We start from the raw sequence: 25,061 nt of genomic DNA, 5'->3' as shown, positions 1-25,061 counted from the left end.
AGATTTGCCAGTTTGACAAATAGTAATCCACCGAATAACAGTATGTGGAATAGGCGGTTAAGATAGGTTACCATAAAAATTCGCTCATTTTCTCGAACAAATTTTTCGCAAAACAGTATAGCATATTGTCAATATACTATCCAGTTTTTCCCACAGTTCATAACATAGCAAATGGTTAGGGAACAGTTTAACCATTCATTTGAAAGAAAAACGTATAATGTATGTATAACTAGTGCCTTATAGTTCTCAATAGTAGGATAACTGTATGTGGAATAGTGCTCATATAGTATGTACTGTTAATTTGTATTAACAGTAAATAAAGAACAAATTGAAGATTAATCAATAAAACAAATATATTTATTAATTACAATCTCATATACCTATAAAAAACGTGTCCTTCTGCTTCTCCAACTCCGTCGTCGGTCGTGCAGACCGGTGTCAGACGACTTCACTGTCCAGTGTCCACCCGTAGAAACACCAACATCTTTCTGCTGCTAAATTTCTCACTTTAAGTGGACGATGCACATCTTGCCTTGTCGCTGAGCCGTCCGGATGGTGCGCGGTATAGACGGCAGGCATTCTAGATGAAAGGGGAGTTGGTCACCGGAGTGATGCCGTGTAGGCTCCCAATGAGGACGGCTATAAACGTCTCCTGGTGGGAACCGCTTCGGTTCCGTCTACGAAGAGAATGATTTATTGTTAGTTTTTACTTGGGTGAACGTATTTTATTCCATTGAATGAAATACTTACCGCTACCATCACGTGAACTTCTGCTCATGCTCCAATGCAACAATTATTTGCGGCAGATATTTACAAACTTACAAAAATTGCAATTTTCACATTTTTCTACTCTTATTTTTTCCCTTTGTTTTGAAAGTTTACAGCCGTCAGCCAGTTTTCATTGATTCACAAATACTTATGCGTGCAACTGTTTGTCATATTGTTCAACATTAGTAACTAACCATTTTTACGCATGTGTGTCAGTGTGTTGCACAGAAGGAGCACAAACAGTTTGACATAATGTGATTTAATATTGCCACCATTATTTGTGAGTTTCCATCATCATAACATTCAACAATATCTGCACAGTGTAATATAATGTCACCAATTGGTATGGATTGCATAGACTGTGATTTATAGTTGAACGCGTTGAACCTCATAATCTTCAACATAAAAGCAACTGTTTGTTATACATTAACAACAACAGATACATTAAATTTACTGTTTGGAGATTAAGACAAACTGTATTTCTCTATGCGGGTAGTGCGCTTTGCAATTCTGTTCTCTTTCTCCCTATCTTTGGCTTAAGCCATCGGCGCACATCTAGAACATACCAGTGCCGTGTTCGCGCGCACATATTGGTAGATGTTTTGTCATTTCTACTTTCCTGTGATTGGACGATCGGTAAATAATTGTATCTAAACTTCTCCCACCAAAACCATTAGCTTAATGAATTAGCTTAAGAACCTTCAACGTTTGTAATGAAACAGAAATAAATGACTTTATGTTTAACCACCAAGAAGAGTAGACTTATTCTTACGGAAAACAAGTCCAGAATCGTCGTGAAGTGCATTCGTTTGACATTTTTGTTTCGGACAGTAGTTTGATTGCTTGTGTTGCGAATTTGTAATCAGAAAACCCAAGCTGTGCGCTGTTTCACAAGGTCTGCAATATGACTATAGTTTAAGTGGGGAAGAATGCCGGTCTTCGTCCAAAACAGGTAACCAGAAAATCATAGACGGCATGCCAAACTTCAATACGGTGACTACAGTCATGACCCGCTGGTTGGGAGCTTAATAGTTGGGTGACTTTTTAGTTGGGGCCTCGTTAGTTGAGCTGTCAGCCAACTAAAAAGTACCTGGATGTCATAATTCAATGTCAAACTGAAAATGACAACCAATCTGTAATTCCGAGGGGCGAGCTAATGAGTTTTTGGTTTCTTAAACTTTACTGATAATCGAAAAGAATTTATATTTCATACTAGCTGTCCCGGCAAACTTTGTCTTGCCCGATTGTGGTGGTTTGACATGTTATCAGAGAGATTTCTTAAAAAAAGAAAGAATATGTACAATTAAACAATGAGCACGCCCCTTGTGCTGCTGTCACTTCACCCAACTAGCGAATCGAATTCGTTGGTTGGGTGGAGGTTGTGGCTCAACGAGCGGGTTCCGACTGTATTTTATGTCATTTTAGGTGCAGAGTCCAAAAATGTATACCAGAACATCCAAGATGGTGTCCTAATATTCAAGATGGCGCTTAGTTTAGTTGGCGTAGATATCCGGAGTCAAAAAATGATGACCGGAAAATCTTAAATGACGTTTCGAAATTTTGCGGCTTCATAACACTTGTTTGGTTTGAATTTTGGATCGTTGTCTTATTTTTTCTGAATATTGGATGTTATGCTAATATAAAATGTATCCATATTAGGTAGATTTAGCAAGCAGTTTTCATTTTGTATTTATGTCAATGTCATCAACACGTCGCTTGAGTTTTGTTGAAAGGATATTTTAAAGCACGAGAAAGGCACCATCACCGCTAGGTGGATTAATTAGGGTTTTTAGATAGTAAATATGAACCGATTTCAACGACCGATGGTTCATTCGACGCGGTATATTGCCCCATTGTTTCCTATTGAAAATGGTTCAGATCGGTCCAGCCGTTCCGGAGTTATGGCCATTTAGGTGTTCCGAACCGGTACCCCAGGAAGGGGCCAGATATAAAAATGCAACAAACCCATGCATGCGACCCATCAAACCACTGCATTTTCGATTATCTGATGAACGGGAAGTAGAAAAATAGTCTCAGACTATAACTGAACCGGTAGTGTTCCGGAACCGGTTCCGGGTGTCCCGTCGGAAGTGGCCAAATATAAAAGTGAACATAACCCATGCATGCGTCAAATAGCGGCATTTTCGATAACCATCTGAATGGTGAGCAGGAAAGTAGTTTCAGACTATATTTGAATCCGTAGTGTTCCAGAACCGGTTCCAGGTGTCCCGCCGGAAGTGGCCAACTAAAAAAGTGAACCAAACCCATGCATGCGACACACCAAATAGCGGCTGTATCGATAACCAGATGAACGGTAAGCAGTAAAATAGTTTCAAACCATATCTGAACCGGTTGTGTTCCGGAACCGGTTCCAGGTGTCCCGCTGGAAGTAGCCAATTAAAAAAAGAACCAAACCCAGGCATGCGACACATCAAACAGCGGCTTTTTCGATAACATGATGAACGGTAAGCAGGAGAATAGTTTCAAACCATATCTGAACCGGTTGTGTTCCGGAACCGGTTCCAGGTGTCCCGCTGGGAGTGGCCAATTAAAAAGTGAACCAAACCCAGGCATGCGACACACCATATAGCAGCTGTATCGATAACCAGATGAACGGTAAGCAGGAAAATAGTTTCAGACCATATCTGAACCAATTGTGTTCCGGAACCGGTTCCAGGTGTCCCACTGGAAGTAGCTAATTAAAAAAACAAACCCAGGCATGCGACACATCGAATTGCGGCTTTTGCGATAACCTGATGAACGGTAAGCAGGAAAGTAGTTTCAGACTATATCTGAACCAGTAGTGTTTCAGAACCGGTTCCAGGTGTCCCGCCGGAAGTGGCCAACTAAAAAAGTGAACCAAACCCATGCATGCAACACACCAAATAGCGGCTGTATCGATAATCAGATGAACGGTAAGCAGTAAAATAGTTTCAAACCATATCTGAACCGGTTGTGTTCCGGAACCGGTTCCAGGTGTCCCGCTGGAAGTAGCCAATTAAAAAAAGAACCAAACCCAGGCATGCGACACATCGAACTGTGGCTTTTGCGATAACCTGATGAACGGTAAGCAGGAAAGTAGTTTCAGACTATATCTGAACCAGTAGTGTTTCAGAACCGGTTCCAGGTGTCCCGCCGGAAGTGGCCAACTAAAAAAGTGAACCAAACCCATGCATGCAACACACCAAATAGCGGCTGTATCGATAATCAGATGAACGGTAAGCAGTAAAATAGTTTCAAACCATATCTGAACCGGTTGTGTTCCGGAACCGGTTCCAGGTGTCCCGCTGGAAGTAGCCAATTAAAAAAAGAACCAAACCCAGGCATGCGACACATCGAACTGTGGCTTTTGCGATAACCTGATGAACGGTAAGCAGGAAAGTAGTTTCAGACTATATCTGAACCGATGGTGTTTCAGAACCAGTTCCAGGTGTCCCGCCGGAAGTGGCCAACTAAAAAAGTGAACCAAACCCATGCATGCGACACACCAAATAGCGGCTGTATCGATAACCAGATGAACGATAAGCAGTAAAATAGTTTCAGACCATATCTGAACCGGTTGTGCTCCCGAACCGGTTCCAGGTGTCCCGCTGGAAGTAGCCAATTAAAAAAAAGAACCAAACCCAGGCATGCGACACATCAAACAGCGGCTGTTTCGGTAACAAGATGAACGATAAGCAGGAAAATAGTTTCAGACCATATCTGAACCCGTTGTGTACCGGAACCGGTTGCTCACTTCTAACAAAAAAAAACAAAAATAAGAAACAAAACAAACAGCGCTTCAATCCTTTGTTTTTCGTAGGATGAAAATGCCACATGCTTAATAAGAGAACCAATACCATATGGAAATAATGCGCCTAATAGGGTAAACAGGTATAATATGCCCCCCTTAAGCAGAAATGGCAATATACACTCAGAAATAAAAGTATACACGGAATTACTATTATTTATGCATTTTGTATCCGCATCTCTCTCACTCTCTTTCTGTTTTCATGCTATCTGCCGTTTAGCCTGGGTTGAAGAGAAGTGTTTCGTCAACCCAGGCGAAGCACCAGATAGCATGAAAACAGAAAGAGAGTGAGAGAGATGCCGATACAAAATGCATAAATAATAGTAATGCAGTGTATACTTTTATTTCTGAGTGTATCTCAAACTGGCGCCTTATTCCATCTATTGTCCACTGCAAATCGTTGTTCCTAAAGTCAGTGAAGTGTTGCATGGGAACTTTGCCTCTGGAGGGGCGACTATGGAAGCTTTGAAACGTTTTTCGAAAACGTTCCAGAATTTGCCTTTTCAAAACAAACGGGACAATACGCCCCATCAAATTAAAACGTCAAGCCCCGTGATAAAAGTGTACCAGGGGATAATACTACCACATGCTTTTCCTCTGAGGGTCTTTTAACGAGTGTTTAACTGCATACAAGTTGCAAAATAACACAAGCGAACAGAACTTGCTTCGTTTACAATGAAGCCAGCTTACAAGAGGTAAAATATTACGCCAAAAGCCTCGATTTCAGACTTTTTGATATTTTTATTGCTTTCCTTCAATATTTAAGATTTCTAATCGATCACGCATGCGAAAAGCGCTTGAATCGCAAGAAAATGAAGGAAGGCGTTTTGCCCCGGTGGGGCGCATTATACCGTTTTAACGTAAGTGAATCCGGTATGCAACCCATTTCACTTCGTTCAATCAACCAATCTAGAAGTACATATCAGCTCCACTACCAAATAACCTAGAATCATCAGTGAATCCGGTACTCGACCCATTTCACTGAATCATTTTATATTTGAGTCTCTTATACACTTCGTCTATTTCAAAATATATCCCAGTAATAAACTCCTCTCAACAATTGTTTTTTTAACTACCAGTGAATCCAGTACTCGACTCATTTCAACGCATTTGTTTTCATCTCATACAATGCACCTAATTATAATGAATCAGGTATACAACCCATTTCACTTGTTTTAATCAACTAATCTAGAATCATTATCTTTTTCATAAGCAGTGAATCCGGTGCTCGACCCATTTCACTGCATCCATTCAGATTTCTGTCTCCAATGCACTCAAGTAGTGAACCTGGTACCTGGTATAAAATTAGAAATGTGAACTACTGTTGCAATAGTGTGCTACATTTTGTACCCCCTTCACACACCACTTCTCAAAAAATAAATCAAACGCAACTCAACATAAACCTCTATTAATAAAACAAACGCAAATACCTTAAAGTAACGTGACTTCACTCGTAATTATTATCAACAAAATATTTACTTACAGTTGGTCGTTGACTCAATACTTCGCCTGGTGTATCAAATTATGGTGTGTTCAATTATGGTTGAGCCTATTTTCTTTAGGCGCGGCATCCATTCCACAAACAAATATATTCCGCAATGCACAACGCATTGGGAAACACTTTCAATACAAACCAAAAAAGAGCATGAAGCGTAAATTTTGGATACCCTCGCCTCAATCGTGCACACAGCAATGGCTATCCGTATATAGGGAACTGCATAAAATTATCTTCTTCTCTTTCACTCTTACACTCGACGTTGGTCTGAATAGAACTGACTTCTTTATTTACATATGTATCCGCTACGAGTAGGTGACAGCAAGCACTCTAAGATTTATGCATATTATGTTTCCAGTTCAAAACCGAATTAGCGACATTTTTTCTTTGACTTCCGCTGCTTTTGCCTTGCGTTAAACACAATGTCGGAAGTGGGGCGCTGTATTGTACACCTTGTGCGCTATACAGCGCCCAGTGTGTGGATTTTTATCACGAACCACTGAATGGTCCATGCTCAGCAAGTGATACATTCGCGAATGTAACATTTCATGAACCAACATGCTCGGGAACGCTCCCCGAAATGCTGATCATTCTCTTGCCCGGTTCGATACGAGAGCGCAATCAAGAGAGAAGATGCTCGATGACGCTAATGAAAGCGATGCATTCGGTTAGAATATGTTATTGCCATAATTCTTTTTTTATTGTGACTACACAACCTGCAACGTCATGAATACAGTTAAATTAAATAGTATTTCACGTTTTTAAAGCGAAAACGCATTAAATACTGATGAAAATAACGATTATTCACAGTTGCCCCAAGCCAACGATGAGCGATCATCGGTAAGTGTTACACTTAGCGATGCCCGCTCATCGCCGCAGCTTGTTTATATCGGAGTATCCTCTTTGTGTTCCTTCGTGAACCATGCGACTCGACGAGAGAACATACACCGCTTGGTAATTGAAACAGAACCAACAGAAGGGAAGAAAAACTGCCGAGTGGTTCACTGATCACTTTTTCGTCCAAACACTGACAGCGCCCTGTAGAGTCGTCCGTTGGGAGCCGAGCAATCCAGTTCCGTCGATTACGCGCGTCCTAAACTGTTCGCCGCACATCACCGCCGTTCGTTCCTAATTCCTGCACCTAATTGCCTCCCGCGTGTTGTTGTTGTTCTGTTTGACAGCCCAATATAGTTGGATTCTGTATTGCCACACTGAAACGAATACTCCTAGTATATATCTCTACATTCCTTCCCTACTCGAAAAAAAAAAAGTTCAGAGAAAAATCTTCCTGCATCAGCAAATGTACAAAATCGTCATGGATGGTCGCCAGTACATCAACTTCATTTGATGTTCATGTCTTCCACAATAAATGTGGAAATCAGCTAAGGATTAATCGAGCAGATAATACCTAAACGACCTTGTAAACGACTAAATGCCGCCGCACAAATTTCAGAAATATAATCGAATACATTCACTATAAAAATGTTTCTACTCTCAACCAAAGTATTTCCTTTTCTATGAATTTCCAGATTGCTTGTAATATCTCCTCTCTCAAATTTGAAAGCGTGTAACCTTCCTATTATCATTCCTCAAAAGTTTCATAACAATTTTCCATAAAAAAAACTACATCTTATTAAATCAGAGGCTCCACAGACTGAATGAACACTAACATTAAACAACGGATCACAAAATACCCACTGAACTAGTGGAGGATTTCCCGTGTGCTAACCGCTCGGCCACAAAGTCCGTAATACATTTGTTGCTGTTCTTCACCTGGAGTTCACAAAATGATGTATTATCACTGCAGTACCTAATAGGAGTTGCGATTTTAATCGCATGCACAGTTGCAGTTGCGAAGTAAATTTCAATCAATTGTTTGTATTGTCCATCAGTTAATAACTAAGACCTACAATATGTATTAATCCGATATCCGATATCGAGTTGCGACACTTCGAATTAGGCGAGTGTACGTTAGCCTCTGTGAAGTCGTGTGCGAGATTCAACTGTAACAATAATTAATTTGGGCCGTGTTTAAATGGGTGTACATACATATCACAATATAAGCGCAAATTATTATCCAAATTATTGTTGTCTACATTTCCGATATCAGTACGTATGAAATTATATATGAATGACACTGATAATTGTTCTAATCAATCAGCTACTGTTATAGATACCCAGAAAACTGCCCATTAAAGAACTAAAGCAGTTTTCGAACTAGCATTAAACAGCATTGCAAAAGTATTGGCGACCTTTTACACTAACCACTGAAACTTATTCCTTCATTATAATGTTAAGTAACAACTTTTAAACAAAAAATACACCTCAAACAGCAAAAGGTATGGAAAGCATGATGCAATTGTTAATTCACAACGTTTGATCAAAGCAGTCGCCCCACTTCTCGTATTACGTTTTTCAATTTCAGTAACACACTTCTTCATTCTATCATATTAACATGCAACGGTTTGTAAATCCATATGTTTCACGTTCTTCTAATCATTCTCACGATTTTATGTTTCATCTAAGACTTCACCAATCTGTGTTTAATGTACATTAAACGTAGAACTCGTTTTTGTGAAACTCGGCAAGAATGAGAATACACATCACAACGAAAGACTCCGACTACGACGTTCAGAGATCCTTTACTTTGAGAACATCTTCAATATGGGTGAGGAACTGACCCTCGTTTAGACTTTTCAATGTTTCAGTGGCATCACTCCAATCTAGAAAAATGATTAACAACCCGCATAGAGAAATACAGTTTGTCTTAATCTCCAAACAGTAAATTTAATGTATCTGTTGTTGTTAATGTATAACAAACAGTTGCTTTTATGTTGAAGATTATGAGGTTCAACGCGTTCAACTATAAATCACAGTCTATGCAATCCATACCAATTGGTGACATTATATTACACTGTGCAGATATTGTTGAATGTTATGATGATGGAAACTCACAAATAATGGTGGCAATATTAAATCACATTATGTCAAACTGTTTGTGCTCCTTCTGTGCAACACACTGACACACATGCGTAAAAATGGTTAGTTACTAATGTTGAACAATATGACAAACAGTTGCACGCATAAGTATTTGTGAATCAATGAAAACTGGCTGACGGCTGTAAACTTTCAAAACAAAGGGAAAAAATAAGAGTAGAAAAATGTGAAAATTGCAATTTTTGTAAGTTTGTAAATATCTGCCGCAAATAATTGTTGCATTGGAGCATGAGCAGAAGTTCACGTGATGGTAGCGGTAAGTATTTCATTCAATGGAATAAAATACGTTCACCCAAGTAAAAACTAACAATAAATCATTCTCTTCGTAGACGGAACCGAAGCGGTTCCCACCAGGAGACGTTTATAGCCGTCCTCATTGGGAGCCTACACGGCATCACTCCGGTGACCAACTCCCCTTTCATCTAGAATGCCTGCCGTCTATACCGCGCACCATCCGGACGGCTCAGCGACAAGGCAAGATGTGCATCGTCCACTTAAAGTGAGAAATTTAGCAGCAGAAAGATGTTGGTGTTTCTACGGGTGGACACTGGACAGTGAAGTCGTCTGACACCGGTCTGCACGACCGACGACGGAGTTGGAGAAGCAGAAGGACACGTTTTTTATAGGTATATGAGATTGTAATTAATAAATATATTTGTTTTATTGATTAATCTTCAATTTGTTCTTTATTTACTGTTAATACAAATTAACAGTACATACTATATGAGCACTATTCCACATACAGTTATCCTACTATTGAGAACTATAAGGCACTAGTTATACATACATTATACGTTTTTCTTTCAAATGAATGGTTAAACTGTTCCCTAACCATTTGCTATGTTATGAACTGTGGGAAAAACTGGATAGTATATTGACAATATGCTATACTGTTTTGCGAAAAATTTGTTCGAGAAAATGAGCGAATTTTTATGGTAACCTATCTTAACCGCCTATTCCACATACTGTTATTCGGTGGATTACTATTTGTCAAACTGGCAAATCTGTACATGGAATGGTTATCTTACTGTTATCTCGGGTAGTCTGAGAAATGGTTTAATTACAATAGTTAATATTCATCAACAGTATGAGAAACGCTGCATTTACAGTTCGTGATTATGCGGGAATTCTCTGTAAGGATAAAATCTACGTTGTCTCTTGTCCACAATTATCATAATGGTAGTGTACAACCTTTGAGGTTAACTAGAGACCCGTGCTTGTTATAAATTAGATTCTCACTCTAAGCATCGTATTTCGAAGTCTATCATTAGCCATCAGAAACCCATCTTTAAAAAATGATTACCGCTCAGCCAATCGGAAAAGGTTTGCACAAAATCTCTACAACAGTGTAAGTGACCCGCTTGAGCCTTCAAAATGGGCTATGAACAAAACGTGTTAATTTGTACACTAATTACATTTTTTTTAGCAAACTAAGTGCAACAAAACCGTAGTGGTGCTCTGCTCATCTAATAAGTCATTGATCATTAGTGTTTACTTCAGGAACCACGAATATGAGCCTTTCTGCTTCTACTTCACCTCTACCCAATTGCCATTATTGTTCAGTAAAACGTCCTTCTATAAATCAATATCAGACATGCTTCCTTCTAGCTCATGTACTGACCCTTTGAAGTATACGCAATTGATGCCGCCTAATTCATGCGCATGTAATAGTCCATTTTAGAAGCCGATTTTATGATGGAAATCTGACAGGAAGTAGCGTCCAAACACGTTAATATCAATATCATCATCAACAATGCTGTCGTTTTGTATAATGCCTCCTTAGCCCATTCCAAACTCACCGGATACTCGTTTCATAGTTTGACACTCTGATAAAAGGAAAAGTCAGGGTCTCAAAATGTACAGAATCCTCTTTCCGGGTCCGGGACATTTTCTACCCGGGTCATACGTGTTAATGAATACAGATTCAGCTTTAAAATATCATCAATCTTTTGCGACGATACGTCACAGACTCAAACCTTTTCGAAAAATTCAACTATTCCTCCACTGTACAATATTTGGCTTCTCTTGTTTCTCCAAATAGACCCTACTTTGAGGTCACTGTCAAGTATTATTTCTCCAAACACTATTTCTCAAGAATTCCAACCTACATATCTATCTCAAAGAAACTGTACTCATTTGGTCTCTTACTGGTATGTCTTCAAGTCTGCGTTGTATGCACTTAGCGGATTACAGACTCATTCAATTGGCTTCTTTAGCGGTGTTGAGATAATTCCATATTCAGAATCTGCATGCAAAACTGAGTCGAAATCCAAATTTTCATGAATTTCTGTGCCCGGGAACCTATTTAAAAATCAGTTTGAAGTTTGTATGAGAGCGATTTGTCGAATCACCCCTCGTCGCGTTTTGTACTGGGCGGAGCTGTCAAGCAGTTGGCCAGCTGTCAAAAGGTGATTTCGAAAATTCTCTTCGAAATCAATTTTAGGTGCCAAAATGAAGTTCTAAAAATCTGAAAAAAATCATGGTGGCCCAGAAAAAGGTGCTCTTTCGTATAAAATCAAAAAATCAATACATTTTTCTTAATTTAAAAACCCAATTCTCCCATCTAGTATTATTCAGATTCACAATTAGCAAAGTGCTTTGGAATAAAACGGACTCGTCTTTCACAACCCGAATCGAATTCTTCCGGAATCGAGTTTCGTTTTCCTCCTGGCGCTTCGGTACGAAACCGGACTCGCTTCTTCTTCTTCCTGGCGCTTCGGTACGGAACCGGACAAGCTTTTTCTTCTTCCTGGCGCTTCGGTACGGAACCGGACTCGCATCTTTTTATTCTGGCGCTTCGGTATAAAACCGGACTCGCTTCGTTTTCTTCCTGGCGCTTCGGTACGAAACCGGACTCGCATCTTTTTATTCTGGCGCTTCGGTACGAAACCGGACTCGCTTCTTCTTCTTCCTGGCGCTTCGGTATAAAACCGGACTCGCTTCTTCTTCTTCCTGGCGCTTCGGTACGGAACCGGACTTGCTTTTTCTTCTTCCTGGCGCTTCGGTACGGAACCGGACTCGCATCTTTGTATTCTGGCGCTTCGGTATAAAACCGGACTCGCTTCGTTTTCTTCCTGGCGCTTCGATACGAAACCGGACTCGCATCTTTTTATTCTGGCGCTTCGGTACGAAACCGGACTCGCATCTTTTTATTCTGGCGCTTCGGTACGAAACCGGACTCGCATCTTTTTCTTCCTGGCGCTTCGGTACGAAACCGGACTCGCTTCTTCTTCTTCCTGGCGCTACGGTACGAAACCGGACTCGCATCTTTTTATACTGGCGCTTCGGTATACAACCGGACTCGCTTCTTTTCACTAGCGCTTCGGAACACGTCCGGACTCGCTTCCTCACGGCACTTCGGAATTTCTGTACTTGCCTAATGTTCACTGCTACCGTTTCGCAACTTCCCGAACTCGCTTTCTTCTTTAGTGTGTAAGCCTCCAAAATTTCGGAATTCACTCATTTGGGCGCTCCGGTACAAATTCGGACTCGCCCCTTTTTGCGGCACTACGGATGAAACCGGACTTTCCTTCCTCTCTTGCCCCGCGGAATAAACAATGGTTACTTCACTTGTTTTGGTAGTTTTTTTCCCCATTCACCACTAATTTTCCTCTTCCTCCCACCAGCAAAAATCAGAATCGCATTGAAAAAGATACCTACCGGCTGTGCCAAATTGTAGAGTCGTCCGTTGGGAGCCGAGCAATCCAGTTCCGTCGATTACGCGCGTCCTAAACTGTTCGCCGCACATCACCGCCGTTCGTTCCTAATTCCTGCACCTAATTGCCTCCCGCGTGTTGTTGTTGTTCTGTTTGACAGCCCAATATAGTTGGATTCTGTATTGCCACACTGAAACGAATACTCCTAGTATATATCTCTACACGCCCCACTTCCGACATTGTGTTTAACGCAAGGTAAAAGCAGCGGAAGTCAAAGAAAAAATGTCGCTAATTCGGTTTTGAACTGGAAACATAATACAATATTCATAATAATAGTAGTGCGGACACTACAGTGATTTGATGTTGCATCAAGAAGAAGATCAAAAGCGATGATGTTTTGAAAAATCCCTATCCCTATAACACAGGAGAAGATTTTAAAATGCCTTTATAAAATATAGAACAAACGCTAATTGGCCTCCTAAAGTGAGGTTAAGTTTCGTGAAATCCCATTTCGTATTTTAGTGATTGAGTCGTTCCAGATAAAAAAAAAATTGTGGGATCGGGGTCGAAAAAATCTTTTATCGGTAAATTTATCAAAACATTGATGATTAACATAAAATTCCTTAAAATTCACAAAATGCAAACATTCCTCAAAATGCTTTATGCTAAACGACAAATGATTTATTTTAAGGTTTAGGAAATATCTATCTATCTTGTTTTGGCCTTTTTCACTATTGAAAAAAAAAACAGCGGATCGGTGTGAGTTCTTCGAAAGGTCAACAGTTTCTATTTATAAACCTGCTGACAAAAAAAAAACTGGCTCTGGGTCCCCCCCAATTTAATTTGGGTATTATCTGTTAAAAACAGGGGTATCATAGCTGCCAATGCTACTCATTGTTGCCCAGTTTGTGAATATTTATTACAATTATATTTTGATATTCCAGTAAACCATATTGTATTCGGAAGAGAGCTGATTTTATCATGCAAAAATTGAATTTATATTAGCTCGTTGTTTTTTTTATTTCCTGTTCATGTTAATGAAATTGTATTTGATATTACTGCAAAAAATACAAACAAATGGAATATATTCTAAAATATTACTTTTCTTCGCACATTGTTCGTGCCACCATCTTCGGCATTTATCACATTGCAACCATGTTTGATACGTTTCATCAGATTCGTTTAAACTATTTTCGTTGCATTCTAATATTCCGCAGAAGGCACACATATCTTCTACGCTGTTTGAATTTACTATGATGTCATTAAGTATTTCAGTTCTTGCTGCTTTCGTGTCAAATTTATGCTGAATAATTGGAAGCTGCAATACATGATTTTTTACATTAATTAACGTATAAACACCACAACTTGTGCTATCAGTTTGTTGCATACATTTTGTTTCAATTGGCGTCAAATTTCGTAAAAAGTTAGATACTTTGATGAACTCTTCTTGGTTAAGATACATATTTTGATTATGCAGCGTATTTATCAATTTTGTGTACATATAATTTGATGGCGCCTTATTGCTTGTCATGGAATCATAATAGAAGAATTGTTTTGTGCTTTTGTCGATAATTGCAACAGTGAAATGATTGGCATGTAGTATTGGCATTATGAACATATTAGAACTGCACATTTTTGAGTATTCCTTTTTCAAATTCTTGCCTTTCGATGATAATCCAAACAATGCTGGACTTATATTACAAAGTGAACTACTTGCACCAGGTTTGTGTAATTGTATCACCATGTTGGTGTAGAAATCAACTAAAAAGTTATTGAGTTTTGCTCCCCATTCTATAGCAAACAGTGTTTTTAAATCTCCATACTGCAAGGTAGTTTGATTACAGGCGATTTTAATTTCATCGCAACAAATTGTTCTAGTTTCTAAATAATAACTCAAGTCTTTGATAAGCCCATTGGGCAGGAACTCATCAAAACCTCGCTCCAAATTTGAATTGAACCTCGAATCTAATCCATGAAGCGTAGAATCTAAATTGATAGAGTCATAAATGCTTTCCGTGGTAGATCCAATTTCTATTGTAGCGTTATCGGGTGAAGTTTTGTTTTCCGCTGGAATATTGTTACACTCATGTTCGCTCAGGAGCAGCTCATCGTCTTCATAAATAGTGTTTAGTTTAAATTTCTTACGCGGTATTTCCAAATTATTTGTTAATGTTTTTGTTCTTTTTTTATAACTTTTCAAAGATGAGTCGTTGGTTTTATTTGTTGAATTTTCATCGTCGCTATTTCTTGACAACTGCTCACACACTTCACTCAACTTGATTTTTTTACTAGGTGTTTCAAAATGTTCGCTGGTGCGTGAAGTATCTAAAGATTTGAGATTCTTTTCAAAAAATGTTATTCTTTTCCTACTTTTACGTTTTCTAAATGTCTCTTTGATCCTGGGAATTTGAGAAATACGCATGGAATCTGAGACTGTAGGGGATAGTAAAGATTTTGAATTACTCAGCTCTTGCGGCAGAGACACATTTACAGACTTGCACGAAGGCGTATCGCATATATTTAAACAGTCTTGCCTTGCAGTAGTAATTTTTACAGATTTGGGCGTTGATGTATGTGCTTTGTATTCGATTTCCGACTTTCCTGTTAAAGTTTTGTTAACTTTAGAATTTCTAGAGCGAGGAATTTGTAATTCATATTTTTTAATGAAACTATCTATGAGTTTGTCATGGACATGAATAATATAATCATCAACTCTCACTAGATTCTTGTCTCCTATTTCTGTACATTTGTATATTTCCGATTTAATGTCCTTGTGGTATTCTTCTATTGCTCCATTATTTGACCTGTTCAATTGCAGTTTAGTTTCCATAACTTTGTCTGGAAAATCTTTGAATGTAAGCAATGGAGTCCACAGAGGTAAGTATGTTATGTACTTTTTAGAAAAATTTTCGATAAAGGTGCAGAGCCTTTCTTGTTCTTCTGTCATGGTCATGCCAGTTCTTACGTTAGAACACACCTCAGAGGCACGCCTATAATAAGGGCTTGATTCATAAATAGTTTTATATTCTTCATCATTCATGTTCAAATTATATTTTTGGATATTGCTGGAAAATTCGTTTTCAACTGCTTCATAATCACTAAACAAATGATCTTTTCCAAAATCTACCAGGAGTTTTAATTTTCTATATGCATCATACTTTTTGTTTTGGTTTTCACCGATCAAAAATTCTACTAACAGCGAGAATATTTTATATATGATATCGACTGATTTGGTATTCATAAATGATGCAACAACAATTTTGAACACAGTTTTATTGCTTCCTGGCATATATTTGTCGATATATTTATACATACATTTTGTAATATGAGAACTACATAATTTGATTATTACTTTGTTTATGTGTTTTCCTTTTTGAACATCTACATACCACTGTTCACACTTTACAAGATATTCAATAATAGTCATTGAATTGAATTCTCTTATTAAAGCACTCATTTCTGCCATTGAAAAATCAATTGTAATTGTTCGAATCATTGATGACATATCTTTCTTGATATTGTCATGGAAAAATCCAATGATTTCATTTAAGTTGACTCCGATGTTCGATGCATAGTTTCTTTCAGTGAAAAAGTTAGCAATAGGGAAAATTTGCCGTGTTCTGTCTGAACTACAAATGAATATTGGCGCTATTAAACTGTACAACAATATGTCTTTTCCTGTTATTGATTTCCACATAGCACCGGTTGCATCGAAGTGTGCATCAATCGGTCCACAACGTTTCGATATACTGTTAAGTATTTTCATTTGGTCAACTGTTGTTAAAATTATATTACAACTATTATAGTGCACACGTATAACAGACGAGTTTGGCTCGTTTGTCATGCTCATCAATGATTGAAAAACATTTTTATCTTTTCTAAGTTTTTGTCTTCCTTCGGAAGCAATTTGCCGACACGCACTATCAGATATTACGTTCCTCAAATTTTTGTCTTGTTCAAAATCGTTACGGTTAGAATGCAGTACATCTACTTCTTGTCTAATGTACGCTCGAGGAGTCGTTTTTAAAAGATTCTCTTGCACAACGATTCTTTGTTTTCCGCGTACTTGTGACACTAACTTTTCAAAATGAGCTACTTCATCCATATCGTGCAACACTTCAACAATTATGTCTTTATCGCTTGCTTGTTCAAATTTAGCCCTGAAAATGAATCGTTTGCATGTAATAAACATGCATCGACCGAATATACTAACTGTGCGCATTTTTTTCTTTGTAGGGACGAAATCTCTTATATCTTTTATGTAAACTTGACAAGAGCCGTTTGGATGCCTTACCAAGTCGTGAAAAGTAGTGTATTGTTTTTGTTCCTCTAGGCTTCCGAATTTCATTCGTTCAGTATGTCCAGCTTTGTACCTTATTAGTTTGTTACTAGTTTTATCAATAATTTTGTCCAAAACGTCTTTTTTCCAAATGATACGGTCGCCAGAATCCCAAAAATCTTTGAGACAGTGCTTCATTTTTCGATTATCTCTATGACAAAATTTATTCAAGGGGCTTTTATCGTGCATTTTATCTTTATCATTTTGGTCAAATTCACTATCCAAGGCAAGCTTTCTCTCTTCAAGTTTTGCTTCTTGCGTAAAAACTTCTAAGTCAACGTTGGAGAAACTTAAGGTTTCGTTCACCAACGGACCGAAATCTATAATATTTATTGCATGCTTTTTATTTACATTGTCGTGCATTACTGGCGTTTTTACTACTTCAGTTTGAGAGAGTGTTTTAGTATCTGTAAGGTTTATGTCTGACTGTTCCGTTTTGGTATATTCAGCTTCTTGCGTAAAAACTTCTAAATCGACGTTGGAGAAAGTTACACTTTCGTTTACCAACGGATTGAAGTCCAGCTGGATATTTCTTGCATGCATCTTGTTTTCTTTTTCGCTTATTTCTTGTTTTTCTGACACTTCATTTTGCGAAAGTGTTTTAGAATCAGTCAAGTTAATGGCAAGCGGCTCTGTTATGTCACGATCAGCGATACAACATATGTCTGTAGAACGTGTTCTACTTAATTTATTACCAATTGAATTAGCACTTTTTTTGAGTTTGGTGAGATTTGTCGTCATTTTGAAAGTTTTAATGTCATTTGTACACTGAATATCGGTTTCGTTCAATAACAAACAATTCCTATCTTTTTTGCAATCACTGTCATTTTTACTCGTGAACAAGATCAGTTTATTTTTTTTAGACTCTTCAATTTTATTAATTTCTTTTTCATCTGAATCAGTTTTAAAAATGCCTGCTTGCGGCAGACAATCAATCTGATCCTCCATGTTATTGTTGTTCTTTGATAATTCAGCGGAATATGGCCTGCCATAATGTGTAATACTATTACTACTGATATTGGGATCGATTATGGAGATCTCATTCGTATTTTGTATGACTTGTGTTGCACTTGTGTTGTACGCGACGTCGACATTGGTTGTTTGCATCTGTGTTACATTCCCTTTCTTTTTGAGTGCGTTATTCTGCGATGCATTATTGTCATTCTCAAATTTACAAAAATGGCAAACATAATCATTTTTCGATGAAACATTTGTGACATTTGATTTGAAGTATGTTTGACAAATGTTACACATTTGAATCATGTTGTCTATAACATACTTTTGAAATAGAAAGCGCTCAAAATGAGGTGATATTGTATTGAATGCTCGTTTTTGAGAAATTTTGTTCAACACTAAACGAACATTAGCTATGGTGAAAACTCCACAATTAACGTAGTCGTGTTGCTTTTGGCTATTTAGAGGATCTATTTGTAGATCGCAATCAAAATTTAAAGCTGAATTGCTTGCAACAAAACTGTAAAACGAATCCACCAAATGTTTCTTCTCATTAGCAAGGTCATGGTCTGAAATTTTATCTTTTGAATCCATGTAGTAAAATTTCCTGTTGATTTTATCAATGACTGCAACAGAATAATGGTGGCTTGCATACAAAGGAGCAATTATTACATCACTTATTGAAATTTTGTACAACAGTGAATCATCCAAAAACGTCAAATTGCGATTAAATATAATATCTGATTCATGGATCATTAGAGCAACACTGTTCAGATTTTCAAAGCTTTTGGTAACAATTTCGATTCCAACTTCAACTGTAGGTGATGTGAGCCAGTTACTTCCCATAAGTGACTTGAAATCCATTACGGCAAGATTCCATTTTGAACCACGTTCTTCACCAAAATGTAACGAAGAACTTAAAGAAGACGCATTCAACAGCGTTTTTAAGTTACTGCAGAATTTCATCTCACTAAAACGAGCTTGCTTAAACTGCTTCATCAGAGAAAATATCTTTAACTCATTTTGTTTGTTCTCTTGCATTTGCAAAAGAACATACGCATCAGCTTCATTCCCGTAGTATCTGTTCAACCAGCCTACACCATATTTGGCAGAAAAATACTCAGCGAACAGCAATTTCGCTTCTCCAGTTATTTGCTGTCGCTTACCCATGCTGAAATAAAAAAAAAATACTTAGTTGCATTTCACCCCAATATGCAGGAACATTGCTGAAATCATTTCTTTAGTATAAAACAATAAGCATGTTTGGTTTATACGTACAATTTATGAAACATTCCCTGTACAATAAACCCCCTTATATATAATCAGATTAATTAATTATCGAATTTTGCGGCTTAACCAGCCGAATGGAAGTTTTACTTAATTCCAAATGCTAGACTTAACAAATACTGGCGTGAGTGAGAAATAGACAAATTGAGGTGAAATTTGCGAAAAAGTTACTCGTCCTCTCGGTGAGACTCGAAGCGTCGTGAGTTCGAGTCTTACCGAGAGGACGAGTAACTGTTTCGCAAATTGCACCTCAATTTGTCCATTTCTCACTCACGCCAGTATTTGTAAAGTCTAGTCCCTAATGTAATTAATTCAGTAATATTCAGTAATATCACATTCAGTACCGCGAATCATCACCGTGAAAAAGTGACTGATCACCTTGCAACTTGAGAGGACATGGTAAACCATTCTTGGTTGGTGAAAGCTGGCAATGTGATTCAGACCTCTTGTAAGCAGAGATTAAATCCTCAGAGCGAAACAAGAGAACAAAACATCTGCACCACGCTCCCGCATCCAAAGCTAGAGCGCCTTCTAGCGGATTTGTTTTCACAAAAAAAGTGCGTTTGCTCAAAATTGATGCACTTTGTGCAAACTCATGCCATGCGAGCAGCGTGATTATACAGCGAAAAGCGCCAGTGTTATGGTCGAACAACTTTCCGGGAGCATAAAAAATGAGTCACAAAATTGTTTCTCTTTGTGCTGATTCTTGAGGCTCGACGATTCTCATTGTTTTTCACATGTTTCCTCTTTGCGCTTCGCTACCGCGCAAGCGATATTGGTGGGATCGTACAAAGATAAAGAGAATACAAACGTGCATTTTGGAAGCAAATTACAAGCCTGCTTGTAAGGTCCTTCAGCCTCTTGCCATGCAACTCCGATTCCTACCTTCACGTGGCACCGGCCGGGGTACGAGCAACCTTAGGGAAGATCGGGTAACCAACCCCGGTGGGAAATTTGGTCGTATGCTGACAGGGACGGGGGGTTTGCTTCGGCAAACTTACTGGGTCCCTCTGGACAGTAAACCGGGGGGTTGGTGTTAGGCCTTGCGAGCAGGCCGTAAAAAAACAAGCACCGAAGAATCAACAAGAGAATACGAACCGAAACCAACGGCAGCGCCGCCTGGAAGAAGCGGAATGTGAACAAATGGAACTGCTGTGCCGTTCACAAGAAACACGGAAGTTCTACTTATCAGAAGCTCAACGCATCCCGCAAAGGCTTTGTGCCGCTAGCTGAAAGGTGCAGGGATAAGGACGGGAGCATCTTAACTGACGGACGTGAGGTGATCGAAAGGTGGCAGCAGCACTACGTCGAACACCTGAACGGTGCGGATAGCGCAGACATGGAGGATCAAGACAGCGGGAGAAATGACTACGTCAGTACAGCAGCGAGCAACAGCGAGCCAACAACACCCACGTTGAGGGAAGTTAAGGAAGCTATCCAGCAGCTCAAAAACAATAAGTCAGCTGGTAAAGATGGTATCGGAGCTGAACTCATCAAATGGGCCTGGAAAAGTTGGCCACCTGCCTGCACCGGCTAATAGTAACGGCGTCATTACGTTCTCGTTGCGCGGTGTCACTAACATCAATGCAAATCTATTGGTTGAAAATATTCCATTTGATTTTGCCGGGATTGTTTACTATTTTCTACCAGCAGCTCAGGTGGTGTTCGTGTAGTGAAACGTATATGTACACGCAACGGCAAAACCACTACACTGGGAAAAAAATCTTCATTCCTTCTATGTGTCCGGGACATGGATTTTTGCAATGGGGGTAAACAAATGTTTTCCATTAGTGCGACTCATACTTTTGATGAGGCACCATACAGCAGCGACTCATACACTTTAGAGCACATACTATTCATGTGCTAATTTGCCTGCGTAATCGGGTATTGGTTGCATATACTTTGGATGTGGTTTGGGACATGGATATTTGCCATTAAGTATGAGGCAATTTTCCTGAGTGATATGGTAACGATTTTTTCGGCAGTCAAGTTCGCAGATTGTGGGCAAGACCCCGTACCTAGTTCGTACTCAGTACATAATTTTTGGTTGACCCTTTGCTGTCAGATCGGTGTAACACGCCAAAAATAATTTACACGAACGATATTTTACGCGGAGAAAAACAACACGCTGATGAATATTGTTGGGTACCCGATTGGACACACAAAATTCAATGGTATTCTTCGGTACATCGAGGTCTTGGAATTAGTCTATGCTAATAGTCCGGATCTGGGAGACCGAACAGCTACCGGAGGAGTGGAAGGAAGGGGTCATTTGCCCCATCTACAAGAAAGGTGACAAGTTGGAGTGCGAGAACTTTCGAGCGATCAAAATTCTGAATGCCGCCTACAAAGTGATATGCCAGATCATCTTCCGTCGTCTTTCACCTAAAGTTAACGAGTTTGTGGAAAGTTATCAAGCGGCTTCGTTGACGGCCGCTCGACAACGGACCAAATCTTCACCATGCGGCAAATCCTCCAAAAATGCCGCGAGTACCAGGTCTCAACGCACCACCTGTTCATCGGGGTTCATCAAGAACGGCTTCTCCGGGAAGCTCATTAGATTGATCAAAGCGTCGATGGACGGTGTAAGAATCTGCGTAAAGGTTTCGGGCGATCTGTCTAGTTCGTTCGAATCTCGTCGGGGACTAGGGTCCGAGCACCGGTTTTGGCCAGTCTAAGGGAAATAATTTTAATAAAAACAACCAATAACCCTAAGAAAACTGCTAATGTGTCAAATGAAAGATTTCAATCTTTATTTTGCAGGAAAAATGCAGAAATCATGCTTATACTTGATTTTTGTATTAAAAGTGGCACTGGCCAAAACAGAAGCCCTGCCGCAGTTTTGGCCATATTCCTTACTTTGGTTTCTATTTTGGCTAATCGCGTGTATTTCTTATGGGAGTGAAGCATCCTGGCCAAAATAGACATATGGAAGCTAATTTTTTAAGAAAAAATATTTTTTTCTTGCATTTTTTAATCAAATCTTTTGGTTTTCACAGCTGTAATCATAATGAGGATCTACTTTTAAAAATTAATTTATGCCGATTTAGACCGCAACAGGCTGAATGACGCAATATGGCCAAAACACCCGACTGGCCAAAACTGATGCTTCTACCCTACGACAAGGTGATGGACTATCATGCCTGCTGTTCAACATCGCACTGGAAGGTGTTATGCGACGAGCCGGGCTCAACAGCCGAGGCACAATTTTCCCGAAATCCGGCCAATTTGTCTGTTTTGCGGATGACATGGATATTATTGCTAAAACATTTGGAACGGTAGCAGAACTGTTCACCCGCCTTGTGAAGCAGCAAAGGTCGGACTAACGGTGAACGCGTCAAAAACGAAGTACATGCTGGCAGGCGGAACCACGAACTACAGGACAAGCCTAGGCAGCAGTGTTACGATAGACGGGGACACTTTCGAGGTGGTGGAGGAGTTCGTCTACCTCGGGTCCTTACTAACGGCAGACAACGTTAGCCGCGAAATACGAAGGCGCATCATCAGTGGAAGTCGGGCCTGCTATGGGCTCCACAAGAATCTACGGTCGAAAAAGATTCACCCCGCACCAAATGTACAAAACGCTGATAAGACCGTTGGTTCTCTACGGGCACGAGACCTGCACACTAAGATTCAGATGTTCCAGCTCAGTATTTTTTTCACTGAATTCAGTAATTTTTCCATCTTTTTACTGAGTTTTCAACAGCAGATTTATCTCGGTACACTCGGTAATCGTATTTACCGTTCATCAGTAACGATATTTACCGTGCTTCAGTTACTTTTGACAGTTTCTTAGCTGAGCTCGGTAACTCATGTACAGAATATCCGCAAAATAAACAACCGAGCGTACCGAGTTAAATCTGCTGTTGAGAACTCAGTAAAAAGATGGGAAAAATACCGAGCTGATCTTAGTGTGTGGACTATGCTTGAGGAGGACATACAAGCACTCGAAGTGTTCGAGCGGCGGATGCTTAGGACCATCTTTGGCGATGTGCAGGAGAACGGTGTGTGGCGGCGAAGAATGAACCACGAGCTTGCTGCACTCTACGGCGAACCTGGCATCCGGAAGGTGGCAAAAGCTGGAAGGATACGGTGGGCGGGGCATGTTGTGAGAATGCCGGACAACAACCCTGCTAGGCTGGTGTTCGCAAGATGGTCAGGATGGTACAAGAAGACCTGGAGGGCAGCGTGCGAGGTGGGCGGACCAGGTGCAGAACGATCTGGCAAATGTGGGACGCGGCCGAGGATGGAGGACTGCAGCCACGAACCGAGTGTTGTGGCGAAGAATTGTTGATTCAGTTTTATTATGATTGTAATGTAATGCTAAATAAATGAATGAAATGAATGGTAAACCAATCAAACAACTAACGATGATTACACACTAAGATTAGCTAATGGCACAAATTTCCCAAATGGGGGAGCACGTGTGTAAATCCCAGAATATCTCATGAACCACAAAGTATTCAGAAATAGTAGTTTCCGGAACAAGGTGCAGAGTGAAGGTTTTTACAGCACGAGTCGTACATTTATCCAACGAGGCTTGCCGAGTTGGATAATTACGAGTGCTGTGAAAATCAAGTTCTGCACCGAGTTGCGTACAACGTTTTTTGCAATTTCATAAATTACCGCTTGAGGATAGTTTTTAACAAAACTTTTTCATCAAACTGCCACTGATGTACATAGCCAAGCCATGTTTAAGAAAGTCTGATCATAGCAGGCTATACTGTGCAGTTGTCACAAATTTTCCAAACTGCATCCAGAAAGCATCAAGAAGTTGATCAAAACCGAAAACAGTGCTGTAATAGTTTATTACGGAACGCAAACAACGCAAATCAGTGCGGTAATTAACCATTACCGTACTGCTAATTTGGTGTGGGTAGGCTTTTTCCTGGCAGATTTGCATGAGGTAAAACAGCTTATTAGGGGCCGTCCATATACCACGTGGACAGAAAATTCATGGTTTTTGACCCCCTCCCCCTCCCCGTGGACATGCGTGGACTTTTCATTGACCCATACCCCCCTCCCCCAATGTCCACGTGGACATCCGAAAATATTTTGTTTTAATATTTCTAAAATAAACGGAAAAAGCTATTTTAAAAAGTTTTTTAAATAATGTTTCCTTTTTTCTTCGTAAACATTGCCTTAAATATAATTAATAACTTGATGAATAACATGATTCTATAGCTTTATATTAAATACAAACAAGTTATTATTTATTATTTTTTAACAAAAAAAAATACAGGGAGAAAATTTTATAAGTGACGTTATTACTTTTTAAAAATGCATAGAGTATAGTCGAAACTAAATTATATTTCTGAGATTTAGACTTCAATATCCTATAAAAAATATTAAATTTTGAAGGAAGCTCCAAAAAAGTATTTTAGATAAACCTGCAAATCTTCACATGTATTTTGAAACTTTGAAATAGTTTACAAAATTTGATATGATAATCCATACAGAACTTCACTGAAAACTTCCTGACTGAAAACCAACATTTGCATGGTCTACATTTTAATCTCCAGACTATTCCTATTAAAAAAGTAAGTAATTAGAAGTTGTGATAATATAAAATCAATTAGTCGATGAGTCAATATAATGATGTATTTTGCTTGAAGAAGTCACGTCCAACTAAAAAACAATGTATAATAAAATAAAATGTAAAAAACTGTAATTGAAGAAAATCTCATCAGTAACGCAACATAATTTGTTTCGTTTGTAAATCTTTGTTTCTTAATTCTTATGTCAATGTTGTCCACGTGGACATTTGACGAACCC

The 25,061-nt window shown here is 39.1% G+C and overlaps 2 protein-coding genes and 2 long non-coding RNA genes across 10 annotated transcripts in view; 2 read left to right on the top strand and 2 right to left on the bottom strand.

Annotated features, from left to right (window-relative positions):
- LOC109409852 (V-type proton ATPase subunit F) overlaps positions 1 to 25,061 on the bottom strand; it is a 421,144-nt gene that overhangs the window by 169,675 nt on the left and 226,408 nt on the right. The window lies entirely within an intron of this gene.
- LOC109409848 (uncharacterized) overlaps positions 1 to 25,061 on the top strand; it is a 233,093-nt gene that overhangs the window by 91,903 nt on the left and 116,129 nt on the right. The gene's annotated exons all lie outside the window — the stretch shown is intronic.
- Positions 336 to 8,670, bottom strand: LOC109410134 (uncharacterized). The gene is made up of 2 exons (XR_002130129.4): positions 751 to 8,670; positions 336 to 677 (listed from the first exon to the last, which is right to left on the bottom strand). It is a non-coding gene; the product is annotated as an uncharacterized LOC109410134 (long non-coding RNA).
- Positions 8,800 to 9,721, top strand: LOC134291798 (uncharacterized). The gene is made up of 2 exons (XR_009999292.1): positions 8,800 to 9,306; positions 9,380 to 9,721. It is a non-coding gene; the product is annotated as an uncharacterized LOC134291798 (long non-coding RNA).

This window comes from Aedes albopictus, chromosome 3 (genome assembly GCF_035046485.1).
Source record: "Aedes albopictus strain Foshan chromosome 3, AalbF5, whole genome shotgun sequence".
Taxonomy (NCBI): Eukaryota; Metazoa; Arthropoda; class Insecta; order Diptera; family Culicidae; genus Aedes; species Aedes albopictus.
Note: the sequence above shows the minus strand (reverse complement) of the source record. Positions and strands in the feature narration are given on the sequence as shown.